The following is a 15,262-nucleotide window of genomic DNA, read 5'->3' on the forward strand; positions in this document are numbered from 1 at the left end:
ATCTCCTATAATTCAGTTCAAAATAATGTATGTGGCTGTTGACATATATTTATGTAGGGATACAATGAATTAGGACGTGGATTTGGTGCCTGGCCTCAAAAGCTGGAATGACTGGTAACTTGGTGATTTTTCTATGCACTGTAACAGTGAGTTTTAGACAAACAGATGATGGATCTGTGTGTTTTTCAGTTAAAATGTTCTCTTCTCCATTTTACAAGAGAATTCCAGTAGGTAAAATAATGTACCTTTTCATAGGGGCATATGGTAACTTAAATGGTTTGGATTTTGTAATAAGGGCTAAGCAGTATTCACTTGACCAGGAAGTAGCCAGCCAAGTGTCTACTGAGCTCTAATCTAAGACTGTGGTTTCTCCACCCTCTCTCCTTTCCCCCTAACAGTTTTGTCCATGCTCCTAGTCCATGGCCAGGGAATAGATATATTACTGTATTTTTAGAAAGCAGGCTAATCCCAGAAAGTTAAGAACTATTGATTTATGGGCCCATTCAAACTTAGTCTACTCACCAATAATGATAATAGGCAATGCAAAATATATTGAGCTATGCATATACTACTTAAATTCTTAGATGTGCATAAATTAATGAATGATATGCTTCAACTTTTTCTTAGTAATGCTCATAAAAGTTTATGTTGTAGAAAAGTAGATTGGTCTACATGAGTCTCAAATTGAAAACTAACTGTACTGGCATTTTCCCTTCAGTCGTGCGGTATAGGTACATAGTAAATGGCAGGTTGTTTACCGTTTTATGTTTGTTTCTTAAGATTAGGGAACACTGAAGCCAGACAGTTCAGTTATTCTAGATGTAAGAGATTACAAATGGGGAATGGGATTGTTATTATGCTATAGTTCACGAAGATACCAAATTGTATAAGCAATGTGTCAAAAATCAAGACTGACAATTATGTTGGGCTGCTTCTAATGGGAAGAAAGAAGCCTAAAACATGGAATATAAAGCCAGAACACTGGAATTGTGATGATATATTGGCATTTTGGTATAATGAGACAAAACTATTTTGAAAACAGTATTTCCCAGGAATCCTGATAGATGGTCTATTTAGCTCTTATTTCAGTTGTGAGCAAAACGTTGATAATAGCAAAACCCAAGCAGGACACAAAGCTGTTGAAGTGGTTAAGAAAGGAGTACATGTTCTCTTTAGTCCTGTGAGATTTCTCTGTTTGGCTAATTGTTTTTCTGTGCTCATTTAGCACTCAGATGCTATCTAAGTAGTCCCACACCCTCAGATATTTATGTATTAGTCTCTTTTGCAGCTCATGATATGTAATAAGCATATCTCAATAGCCCGTACCAATAATTATTTTTCTTAATTTTTACATGACTTAATTTGTGAACTCACTTTTTAAAAATTTTTAAAATTTATTTCTTTAATTCTAGTATAATTAACATACAGTTTTATATTAGTTTCAGGTGTACAACATAGTGATTGCACAATTCTATATATTACTCAGTGCTCATTAAGATAAATATACTCTTAGTTCCCTTCACCTACTTTATGTGCCCCCCACCCACCTCCCCTCTGACAACCACCAGTTCTCTTTACTTAAGAGTCTGAGTTTTTGTGGGTTTTTTTGTATCTGTTTTTCTTTGTTTATTTGTTTCTTAAATTCCACATATGAGTGAAATCACATGGCATTTGTCTTTCTCTGACTGACTGACTTCTTTTAGCATTATACCTTCTAAATCCATCCATGTTGGTACAAATGGCAAGATGTCATTTGTTTCGTGGCTGAGTGATATCCCACTGTGCATCTTCTTCATCTTCTTTATCTGTTAACCCATTGGTGAACACTTGGGCTGCTTCCATATCTTGGCTATTGTAAAGAACGCTGCAGTAAACATCGGGGGGCATATGTCTTTTCAAATTAGTGTTTACTCACTTTAGACTGTAGGTTAGGATCAGGTTGGCTTCCTCCGTCTTTCAATTCCAGGCTACAGACTGAAGGGTGAGCTCCAGTTCCAAACTTAGAAATCTTATGCAGAGGACTAAGAGGAAGAAGACAGGTGGAAATTTGTAATGCATCTAAAAGTTTTTCTTTGGATGTTTCAAAACGTTGTGTTGCCTTACCATCCCTTGGCCAAAATAAATCTCATTGGCCAAAACAAGGCTGAAGTCAAGAAAGTGAAAAATTAGAACTATTCCTGCATGGAAGGAAAAAGTGAATAATTTGGAAAAAAAATAATTTATACCTTATCCTTGCAGTTTCCAGAATTGTTTGATTTATATCTACTTACTAAGATGAATCTTAAAATAGGCCATGCATCAATTTCTCCCTTGACTAATCCTCATTTAAGTAGTAGTAGCAGTAATAAAAATCAGAGAAAAATCATCAGTAAGTTAAAAAAAAAAAAAACAACATTGATGGTAAAAACATTCCACCTATCTGGACCTAAGCTTCACACATCATCTCCTTTCCAGGTGTCAGGAACCAGGCAATAAACAAATAGATACCCTGGGCAGCCCAAAATATGTAGCCACCAAGTTTATTCACGACACATGGTGGATTTTATTCATAAGAAAACAACCATAGAGCCTCTGCTGAGAACCTGTCTATTCTTCCTTCATGTACATTTTTGTGCTTGATTTTCCCAGCCTAAATTTTATTAAGAATACATTAGAAGAAATAATAAGGACACCGATTTGAACTGACAGCTGAGCTCCTGAAATGAAGAAAAGACTTGTATTATTAGTCCTAATGTTTCACCCTTTATTTCCATACCATTTTCATGTGACTTTATAGTTCTTCCCTGAAGGCACATTCTATTCCCTGCCCCCTTGACTTCGCACTTAGCCATATGATGACTTGTGTTAGAAAGAGAATGAAACAGTTGTAAAAGTGTGCCATGTCCAAACACAGGCTTTAACATGCCTTGGTATTTCTGTTTGTTCCCTTTTGCCTCTTCCATCAACATGAAGTGAGTTTGTCTCTGCTAACCCATTAGTCTAGGAAGGATAAGAGACCCAAGGAGCCTAGCTGATGTATCTGATTCTGAACAAGATCAGCGCAAGCCTAGCTAACCTATGTATAGTAATTATTTTATGTCAGTAAGTATTGAGGTATACTTGTATTTTTTTACTTTAAGTAATAGTTATTAATCTTAAGAACATGACAATAATTGAAAAAAAATACTCCTCGAAACTAGAGCCTCCCTAGTGTTTTACAAAAAGATAATAGCTATTTGGTAAAAGGGGAATCTAAGATCATATATGTTTGAGAATATGTGGGTTAAATAAAATCACGTATTACAGGCTGTTGAGAGACTTTATTAGGTTCGGCTAACCTCAAAGAGTTAGCTGCATTTTTCAAATTGATTTGCTATCAGAAAACTAACATTAATAGAAATAATAGGTAATAAGTAATGTTGCCCTAAATGTAGTTTAAGAACTGAAGATTATCCTTGGGCGCCTGGGTGGCTCAGATGGTTAAGCGTCTGCCTTCGGCTCAGGTCATGATCTCAGGGTCCTGGGATCGAGTCCCGCATCGGGCTCCCTGCTGCTTGGGAGCCTGCTTCTCCCTCTGCCTCTCTCTCTCTCTCATGAATAAATAAATAAAATCTTTAAAAAAAAAAAAGAACTGAAGATTATCCTGGGTCATTTAGCAGAGTAATTAAAAATCCCATTTGCCCTTGAAAGCATCCTTGTTGGATCCCTCCACATCAGGCTGGAAATGATGCTGTGTCATTGAGAAAAACTAAGAAAACTCAACAAGCTTCAAGATGTATAGTAATAAAAATTTTTATAGATTATTTTTCTTCATCCCTTTAGTGACAAACCAATGGATACAGGGGGTAATAGGACACAATGAGAAGAAAACAGAGCTGTTTTCTACACAAAATGGTGGCTGAAGTAGAGTGTAGCATATTTGCTCAGATCTCTGCTGTTTCCACCACTCAGTACCTCTTGTCCACAACACAAGCCCTGTCGCTATATTTGTCAGCCTCCCTGATAGACTTTGCAGGGGTTGCAACATCTCAGTTTGGAAAAATAGCTGATGTAATTATTTGGTAAAGTCTAAAAGTGTGCCAGAATCGTATTATATAAAAGTTATTTAGCAACTCACATTCACGAATAAATCATACAGTTTTCAACAGTAACCTATTTGCCAATTGGTTGAGTGTTTGAAATCAGATTATTAGAGAAGACAATTAATGACCACTTTAAGACTGAAAAATTGCTTTATTGCCATTTCTGTAGTTATTTAAAATTCAGGTTAAGAAAATGCTCAAAGGATGATAATCAATTGATTTCATTTCTATCTTTTTAAGTATCACAAACCTAGGAATAACATAATTAGATGACATATTACAATAACAAAAATTATAATTAATCCTAGAACCATGGGAAGGTAGAGATATCCTATGTGGACAATTTCAACTTCTTCCCTGTAAGAAACTTTTTGATTTGCACAAAAGTACAAGGTAATCAGTGTATTGAAATTAAATTTCATTCCATTGGAAAAGGTTAAAGTAGTATATTTTTATCATTTGAGTCATTACAGCTCATGTCCTGGCCATTTACCTTTAATCATTTTTATCTCCTTGTACTAATAGAAAAAAATTTAATCATCCCCTAAACTCAGTGCTTCGTATATTCAGTACTGTATGATGTACTGTATAAACTTCTAACATTACATGAATTACCAGCTTGATCTTAAAATACCATGTAGAATTAACTTCCTCTTTGCGTACTCTGGTTAAACTTTTCTGTATTGGTAATTAATGTAGTATCTCCATTCATGTGTATTTACTCAGTGATGGAAGACGCTTTGGTTAGTCTACAGTATCCATGGATACCAGGCAGATCAGGGATTCCAAGCTGAGTAACTTCAGAATTGAAAGTCAACACCTCTTATCCAAACTATCATCACTGAAGTGTTTGCGAGGACATGCCAATGTTAACTTAGCAGATTTAACCTAAAGTTTTTTTTTATTATGTTAATCACCATACATTACATCATTAGTTTTTGATGCAGTGTTCCATGATTCATTGTTTGTGTATAATACCCAGTGCTCCGTGCAGAACGTGCCCTCCTTAATACCCATCACCAGGCTAACCCATCCCCCCCCCCCGCCTCCCCTCTAGAACCCTCAGTTTGTTTTTCAGAGTCCATAGTCTCACATGTTCGTCTCCCCCTCTGATTTCCCCCCCTTCATTCTTCCCCTCCTGCTATCGTCTTCCTTCTTTTTTTTTTTTTTTAACATATAATGTATTATTTGTTTCAGAGGTACAGGTCTGTGATTCAACAGTCTTACACAATTCACAACGCTCACCTTAGCACATACCCTCCCCAATGTCTATCACCCAGCCACCCCATCCCTCCCACCCCCCACCACTCCAGCAACCCTCAGTTTGTTTCCTGAGATTAAGAATTCCTCAAGGGAAGAGGGAAGACGGAAGAAGGTTCAAAAGCTAATTTAACATGCTTTCTAAGAAGCTGGTATTTTCTCACTTTTGGAGGGGTAATTTCATGACAACCTGGAAGAAATGGAAATGGATTTGTCATTATACATGTATTTGACAAGATTGCATTGATAAATCTGTCTTATAAAATGCAATCTAGAAATCAAGATTTAGAAGAATTCTAAAAATTGAAATATAAAGAAATTTTTCTACTTGAAAAGACTGACATATTTAATACCTTTTGCTTAATTAACTGTAAGGCTGTGTGTATATACACAGAAATGTATATGTAGATCTCTATTATTATAACAGATGAATATTTAATACACAAGTATCTAGGGAAAGTACGTACATTTTCTTGCACACTCGAACCGGTCAGGTATGAAAAAAGCTGAAAATTAAAGTCATGCACAGGTTGAAGGTAAGTTTGGCATATTTAAATTGAACCATGTTTTCAACAGACTATAGGTAAGGCACTTTAAGATTTCTCACACTGGCTTAATAACCTCTGAGAATTATGGTATTTTGTCCCATTTATCAACAATTGGTGATGACAAAAGCAAGTTTTTTCTCCTATTACGGAAGCTAAAATAGTGCTTCACAGCATCATTATGAAGTCCAGCACTGGCAACAACCAACCCTGTTAGTGTAGAATAGATAGGTAAGTAATGCTTTATCCAGGGTGGACTATTCTACAGCAAGGAGAGTGAAAGGACTACAACTCTAGGTCCTGACATGGATGAACAGCACAAACAGTACTAATCCAGCTACAAAAAGGTAGATGCTTTGTGATTGAATTTACATAAACTTTATTTTTTTAAAGATTTATTTACTCACTTACTTTAGAGAGACAGCATAGGTGCATGCATGCCGGGGGGTGGGGGGGCGGGGGGAGGGTGGAGAGGGGCAGAGGGAGAGGGAGAAGGAGAGAAGCAAACTCCATGCTGAGCGCAGAGCCAACCTGGGGCTCGATCCTACCACCCGGAGATCATGACCCGAGTGGAAATCAAGAGCTGAACACTCAACCCACTGAGATACCCAGGGGCCCCTTACATAAATTTTAAGGAAGGCAACTATGATATTTTGGGGTAAAATATACGTAATGTAAAATTCACTAATTTAACTATTTTGAAAGGTACACTTCACTGCCAATAAGTAAATTCATCATGTTGAGTAATAATCACCACTATCCATTTCCAGAACTTTTTACTGTTCTAGACAGAAGCTCTGTACTCAAGAAGCAATAAATCCCCTAATACCCTCATGCAGCCCCTAGTAAACTCTATTCTGCTTTAGGGCTTTATGAATTCACCTGTTCTAGGGACCTCATATAAGTGGCATCATACAATATTTGACCTTTTGTGTCTGGCTAATTTCATTTAACATGTTTACAAGTTTCATCTGTGTTGTTTCATGTTAGCATGTTAATTATTAGCATGTTAATTATTTTTATGGCTGAATAATATTTCACTGTGTCTATGTATAAATTAAAACTTTGACATCTGGTAGGATAAGTCCTCCAACTTTGTTTCTGTGGAGGCCTGAGAGCTTGGAGACTCCTAGTCCATCATTCTGCTGATGTCCCTCTACAAGGCAAATATGGTCTTAAATATGAGCCTCCTGGTTACCTTTGCAAAGATCGATGGTTAAGTTTGAGATTCCATATACTAGTATTTCTGTTGTCCTGGTAATGGACTGCTTTTTCCCTAAGTGGTATATATGTAGAACTGTCATCCCTGCATTAAATCGTGGAATTGTACACATTTGTACAATTTGGGGGGTTTACATCAGTGAAATTTCTTTTCAATTAAGCTTTTTAATTTTTATTTTTTTAAGTAGACTCCATGCCAGCATGGAGCTCAGAGGCCCGAATTCATGACCCTGAGATCATGACCTGAGCTGAAATCAAAAGTTGGACGCCCAACTGACTGAGCCACCCAGTCCCCCCAAATGAAACTCCTTTAAAAAGAATTAACCTATGCAAATCAATAAAAGGGAACAAACTAATGATGATGCTTACAATAACATAGATGAATCTGAAAGCATTAGGCTAAGTGAAAGGATATAGATACAAAAGGATATATACTGTATGATTCAATTTATATAACATTCTTTTTTTCTTTTATTATGTTAATCACCATACATTACATCATTAGTTTTTGATGTAGTGTTCCATGATTCATTGTTTGCATATAACACCCAGTGCTCCATGCAGAACGTGCCCTCTTTAATACCCATCACCAGGCTAACCCATCCTCCCACCCCCCTCCCCTCTGGAGCCCTCAGTTTGTTTCTCAGAGTCCATAGTCTCTCATGGTTCGTCTCCCCCTCTGATTTCCCCCCCTTCATTCTTCCCCTCCTGCTATCTTCTTTTTTTTTTCTTAACATATATTGCATTATTTGTTTCAGAGGTACAGATCTGTGATTTAACAGTCTTGCACAATTCACAGCACTCACCATAGAACATACCCTCCCCAGTGTCTATCACCCAGCCACCCCATCCCTCCCATCACCCCCCCACCCCTCCAGCAACCCTCAGTTTGTTTTCTGAGATCAATTTGTATAACATTCTTGAAAAGACAAACATGCAGGAGTAAAGACCAGATCTATGTCCCTCAAGTATTCAGTATTGTCTAGTGGCATATCATCTGTAATTACTATCAAACTGAAGAGTTTCAGGGCATCAAGTACCAAACTTTAAGAAGAATAGTGAACCCCTGCTTTTATGACCTGTTTTCTATTTCTTTTACCTGTATATCGGTTGCCCCTCTTCTCCTCATAGTAACCTCTCATGGATCCTTCAAAATAAAAGTCTCTTCTTCCTCTGTGACGCTGCCCCTCCCTGTCAGGCTCCCGAGTCAGGCAGTACTCACATGCCAGGATCTCCGTCTCTGCCTAATTCCCTACCCCTTGAACCCACATTGCTCTGTTCACACATGTAGGAAGCCAGAGAGCTGGAGAATGGAAACTCTGGGCAACCTCAACTCAGGGTTCTTGCGAGTTCCCTAACAATTCCAGAGCAAACAGTAGGAGATGCAGGTTTCACATGTTTTTCAGAATTTCACACAGGATTAATTTCCATTCTACCATGATACCTTATTGTCCAGTACTTCTTTCCCTCTTCTGTATCCATTGCCACCCCCCCCGGAGTTCCCTGTATTTTTAAAATAAACTATGTATACACATTCTTGTTTTAGGTCTGCTTAAACCAAGATAGTACTTAGCACGCATATCCTCTTAACACCAAGTTCTTCTGAGTTAGTGTCAACTGAAATTGTGGTATGTATAGACCAACATTCATCATAAGAGCAAAAAGTCTCTTGTTTCTTCCCTTTTTTGCCTTCTAAGCCCCAGAAACAATTTGTATATAATGGGTATTTGATTAAAAAGTCCTAATCAGTTAATCTCATGCACCTGAAACTGGTTTTCCTGTTTGTTTTTTTAAGAGCCATACTGCTTTATGGAGAGGACACTTGATGCCCAAAAGACCAGATGAGAAAGAAGCAAACTTGTTGAAAAGGGCATGCAGAATCTAGGGAGAAAGATAGAAAACAGGAGGATATTCATTCTGGAGACTGATTTCAACATGAATTTAGATTTCTAGGAACTTCAAAATGTGGTTTCAGGTACCTGGATTACACCATTCCCTGAACTGGAGTTTTGATGTGGCTGCAGTCTAAATGGTTAGTAGTCAGATAAAATACTTAAGGTATCAGGCATCATCCAGACAGTCGTTTCCTGTCAGGGACAAGTATCTGTGGAAGTGCTCTAACACCACGGTCGTGTGAGCAACTGGTCTGCGTGTGTTTACAGTTTGTAACAAACTGGGCAACTTAAAATTGTGTATCACGTTAAGGCAGAAAAATGAGGCCATATAGTTTTTGTTTTTTTTTAATTTCACTGAGAACAAAGAAGAATATGAACATTTCTTTTAAGATTTTATTTACTTATTTGACAGAGACAGCGAGAGCAGGAACACAAGCAGGGGGAGTGGGAGAGGGAGGAGCAGGCTTCCCACTGAGCAGGGAGCCCGATGTGGGGCTCGATCCCAGGACCCCGGGATCATGACCTGAGCCGAAGGCAGATGCTTAACGACTGAGCCACCCAGGTGCCCCTGAACATTTCTTTAAACAGTGTTCTTAAAGGGTAAATCACTTCATTTGAATGAAATTAGGTCAAAGATACAAGAGATATAAATACAAAGAGACTCAGTGAGGCAAAATACTGGTGGGAGAGGCTCTGAAATGAAGGAGTTATTTTTTAAAAATTTTATTATGTTAATTACCATACATTACATCATTAGTTTTTGATGTAGTGTTCCATGATTCATTGTTTTCATATAACACCCAGTGCTCCATGCAGTACGTGCCCTCTTTAATACCCATCACCAGGCTAACCCATCCCCCCACCCCCCTCCCCTCTAGAACCCTCAGTTTGTTTCTGAGTTGAGAGAATCAGTGGGTATTGGACAAGTCTGGTGGTGATCTAGGAGTGGGGCAGGGGGGGAATCCATGCTCATTCAATCTGTCCTACATAACACTTTTTAAAATTGGATCCTGGTTTTAAAGCTAAGAGAATAGACACGTGTTTTATGTCATACGTTGATATGACTTCAAACTGTTTTTGTGTTCTTAAATTTCTGAACCGCTGAGTAGGCACATGGAAATAAAAAAGCAAAGTCAAAGAGACACACAGTTTTTACAATAAAGTTGACCAGCTAAATTCTGCTTGTTCAAGCAGTAGAGTTGATACTCTTAAGGTTTGGATTAAATGCAGTTCCAGAGAAAAGTCATTTTGTGAATCACCCTTTCTACTCAATACCATCCCTCATCCCTACTGCACTCACACACAAGAACATAATAAATATTTTAAATACTGTGTCCTCACATGTGTTCCTAGGTGTAACAGAAAAATTGATCTATGTTTAAATATGTTTCAGAATGTTATGTGTTAAAAAAAAAAAATCAAGAATTTCCCTGCATAAGTTTCTGCTCCTTTAGTAAGGTGATATCAGGAGTTGGCAAACCCTGGCCAGGATGGGCTAAATCCAGCCAATCATCTGTTTTTATAAATAAAGGTTTAGTGGAACACAACTATACCTATTTGTTGATAGATTATCTGTGGCTGCTTTCATGTTACAATGACAGAGCTTGTGACAGAGATTCTGTAGCCTTCAAAGCTGAAAACATTTACTATCTGGTCCTTTTCAAAAAAAAAAAGAGTGTGTGATCTCTGGGCTTAGAGATAGTATGTCATACAAAGTGTAGTATATATAGCATGCAATTCTCATAATTACTTGAGTAGAGAACCCATTCCTCACACATTTTGTAGCTTTAATGTTTTGTGGAATAGCATATAGAATATAGTATTCTAGTGTTTGCTCAGCTCTTTGTTTTCCTCTTTATTTTTAAGTGAGATTTGGCCAACCATAAATATAAAGTTCTGAGGATATTTTGAAGAAGTGGGAGGAACATAATGCAGCACTTGTAATAGAAGGTACCTTTGGAGATCTCACTGGTTTTTCAATGGTAATATAAAATAATAGCTGGTGGTAATTTCTTAGAGATGAACCCATCAAAAATATCTTTTAAAAATACATTTTATACATTCAATTTATTTGGTTCTCTTGTATGTTTGCATTATGATTTTTCATGAGCTGAGCAAAAATTATCCTTGGTGCACAGAGAGATAATTGTTGCTCTCAATGTGCTTAAATTACTATTTTTATGTTAAAAGATATACTTGTAGAATACATGCTTATCTTGATACTCGATCAATTTTACCTTACATTTTATTTTTATGCCAAATGTTCTGTAAATGAGAATGAATTATACAAATAGAAATAAAAATTTAACTTTTACTATTTTATCTAATAAAATTTATCATTTTGAAGAAATAGCTTATTTTTTTTTTTTTAAGATTTTATTTATTTGACAGAGAGAGACACAGAGAGAGCGGGAACACAAGCAGGGGGAGTGGGAGAGGGAGAAGCAGGCTTCCTGCGGAGCAGGGAGCCCGATGTGGGGCTCGATCCCAGGACCCTGGGACCATGACCCGAGCCGAAGGCAGACGCTTAACGACTGAGCCACCCAGGCGCCCCTGAAGAAATAGCTTATTAAGAATGAGTTTTCCCTTGTTGAAAACAGAAGGGAAATGCATTAAGATTGCTTAATATTTTAATAAGGAAAATATTGTTGAAAAAATAACATTGTGGATAATTAAGAAAAAGAAAACCAGTCTTACAGGTTTTAAGACCTATATATCAGTCCTTTTTTCTATGGAGGTAGAATTGAAATAACATGGTTTTCAGGTGTATGATGGAAGGATTCAATATGTATATGTATGGCCAAAATGATCACAAAAAGTTCAGTTAACATCCATCGTCATACACAGCTAAATTTTTTCTTGTGATAAGAACTTTCAAGAGCCACTTTCTTACTTTCAAGTATGCAATACAGTATTATTAACTATAGTTACCATGCTGCATATTACATTCCCTTGACTTAGTTATTTTATAACTGGAAGCTTACAACTTTTGACCCCGTTCACCCATTTTGCCCCCTACCTCAGGCAGCCATCAATCTGTTCTATCGATGAGCTGTTTTTGTTGGTTGGTTTTTTTACGTTCCATACATAAGTGAGATCATATGGTATTTATCTTTGTCTGAGTTGCATGTAGCACAATGCCCTCAAGGTCCATCCATGCATCCGTGTTGTTGCATATCTCAAGATTTCATTCTTTATAATGGCTGAATAATAATTAAATGGAGATACACGCACATATACATACATTTTCTTTATTCATCAATCAAAGGGTGTTTAGGTTGTTTCTATGTCTTCTCTTTTTAAATGAAATGTGTTTGTTTCATAACGCTCTTCTTCCATATTAAAGTGTAAATACCTTTCTAGATCAAAACATATTCTTCAATGTTTTTAATAGGATTATTCAGTAGTGCTTATTCATCAAACACTGCTGTGTGGTTTATATAATTGACATAAACATTGAGTTCTAGTATTATTTCCATTCCATAGATGGGACTATTAAAGCTGGGAAGTTAAGAAAAGTATACAGTGACTTAGAGCTGCTATGCGGTATGGCTAGGAATCGGATATAAGTCTGTGGGACTCTTAACCACAATGTTGTACTCCCTCTTTATTAATACTCCATTGGGTGAATATATTATAATCTAATGGATACAGTAATGTTGGACAGTTGAGTTGTTTAAAATTGTCCCTATTAGAAATATGAGTAAAACCTTTGTCATCTCTGAGCTCATGCATAAGCTAAGATAAATTTGTTTTGGATTCATAGAAAATGCATACTTTGAAGCCTTGACAAATACTACTGAATTGTATTCTGAGCACCATCTACCAGTTTTTATACCCTCTTCCTCCATATTATGCCCAGATTAGATATGTTTGATAGATGAAAACAGACCTCTCATTACATCTGTATGTTCTTGGTAAGTAATTAGAGTGAGCATACTTTTGATATTACCATTTATACTTAAAATTCTCTGTTTTATTTTCTACTGAGTTACTTTTTTAACTTGATTAGTATGAGGTCTTCGTATAATAAGATTGTTGTGCTTTTCCCTTATGTATATATATTTACATAGTTTTTTTATATTTTGTAAGTGATATTTCTGTTTTTATTTTTTGATGTGCACAAGTTTTATGTAGTTAAATCCATTCATCACTTTGTTTTATGGAATTTCCTTTTGGTGTTATTATCATGAAATAGTTCCCTGTTAAGATTTTTTAAAAAATTCTCATTCACACTTCACTGTAATATTTTCATGGATTTATTACTTATATTAAAATCCTTAATTAATATGTACTTTATCTCCACAACTGGTTTATGTAGGGCTGTTTTTTCCCTAAATGGGTAATATTTATTAAATAATTACTATGTTCCCCACTGATAGGAAATGCCATATTTATCATGTACTAACTCGTTTTTGTTATCCTGAATATATGTATCTTGGTATTCAAAAATGAATCCTTTTACTTAATTTTTTATTCAGTTAGCAAACATTGTAAACTGATTTCTCTATCTCAGGCATTGTAGTTGGACTAATGAATTTGAAAGAAAAGGAAGCATGTGACTAAAAGGGAGCATATTACTATCTAATATGTTAGACAAATGAGTTCAGAACAGTAATTACTATTTTTAAAAGACTTTATTTGAGATAGAGTGAGCGCGCGCGCGCGCGCGAGAGAGAGTACGAGCAGGGACAGAGGGAGAGGGAGAAGCAGACTCCCTGCTGAGCAGGGAGCACGATCTGGGGCTTGATTTCAGGAACCTGGGATCATGACCTGAGCTGAAGGCAGATGCTTAACTGACTGAGCCCCCAGCTGCCCCGAGAATAGTAATTAATGCTACAATAGAGGTAAACTATGATACAGGTAAAAGGATGCCATCTTACTGGCAGTATGTAAAGTGTTCTAAAGACTTAGCAGGAGAATTGATGAACCATATGGCAAGGTGGAAATGGCATTTCTGGAAGAAGGAATGGCATATGTGAAGACATGGATGTTTGAAATACCAGTCTTTACCCATGGAGCTACAAATAACTATATATATATCTGGAGCAATGTCTATGTGAGTGTGGAGTGTTTAAGAGAGAGAGAGAGTAGATGTGGGAGAACAGGGGCAGGACAGTGAATAATTGTGTTTGGTAAGTGCTTTGTCCTGAAATTCTGAGGAAGCCATTGAGTTTTTTCCCCAAAGGATTTATATAATAATAACTTTTTAGAAAGGTTAATTTGGGAAAGGGGTGGGGCTCCCGTCATCATGGCGTCTCATGGGGTCGTTGGCATTTTCCTCCTCTCTGCTCTCCTCCTCTTGTGTCTGGAGCTCTGGTGTGGGATCCTCAATCTAGGAGTTAAAGATCTAATGTTGCTGTGTGGCCAGATTTTCTTACTGCTTGCTCTTCTTACTTTAATTCTTTCTGTGACTACCTCATGGCTTCATTCATTTAAATTGTCCCAAGTGTATCTGAAAGAAGAAGAGAAGAATGAGAAAAGGCAAAAACTTGTTAGAAAAAAACAAGAGGTACATGGTAAAAAAAGCCAGCAGATACACAGGGAATGTTCTAAAACCTTACCAGGAAATGAAATTGAGAAAACTTAAAGAGTGTGTTTATCAGGTAACAGGTGATACCTGGAAGTTAAGCGGTGGCCATAAACTTGGGGCTGATGAAGATTTGGTGCTTGAAAATGAGAGTCAGACATATTCTAAAACATCAAACAGAGAAGCAACAAAGAAAGGGAACTTGCCTAAGCCTTTAAACAATTTCACTGTCTGCTGAGCAGCCCAGGCAGAAGTAGGTTCTTCATCTACCTGAAGAACCTCCTGAAACAGCCAAACAAGTAGGTACTGTTGCTCTCCGATGTCCAAGTGGGAGTGTCCTGAAAAGAAGATTTTCTAAGTCTTGAAATTCACAGGTCTTATTTGACTGGGTGATGAAAATCAGGTACCACACATCCCTATACAGCTTTTCTACTTCCTTTCCCAGAAAGCCTCTGGAAGTGGAGGGAATCTGGTCACTGCAGACCATAGGAATAACTGGATACTGTACTCAGTGTGGAAGAGAAAGAGCAGAGCAAGTAATTAAGAAAGGAGAACTACCTGTTCTCCATAAAATCAGTTATGCCATGACCTTACAGGACAATAAAGGATTCACATTAAAATTGTGCCACACTTTGATTGAGCTCAAGGCAGTAAACCCTATAATGTTGAGATCCTTGGGAACATATGAATGTAAAGGATTAGAAAAGGATTGTTCTCCAATAAAAAAATTAAAAAAAAAAAAAAGAAAAG

At 37.0% G+C, this 15,262-nt stretch overlaps 1 pseudogene; it reads left to right on the forward strand.

Annotated features, from left to right (window-relative positions):
* Positions 1 to 14,233: 14,233 nt before the first annotated feature.
* On the forward strand, positions 14,234 to 15,052 carry LOC118520717 (UBX domain-containing protein 8 pseudogene; annotated as a pseudogene).
* Positions 15,053 to 15,262: the final 210 nt, after the last annotated feature.

The sequence above is a fragment of the Halichoerus grypus genome, chromosome X (assembly GCF_964656455.1).
Source record: "Halichoerus grypus chromosome X, mHalGry1.hap1.1, whole genome shotgun sequence".
Taxonomy (NCBI): Eukaryota; Metazoa; Chordata; class Mammalia; order Carnivora; family Phocidae; genus Halichoerus; species Halichoerus grypus.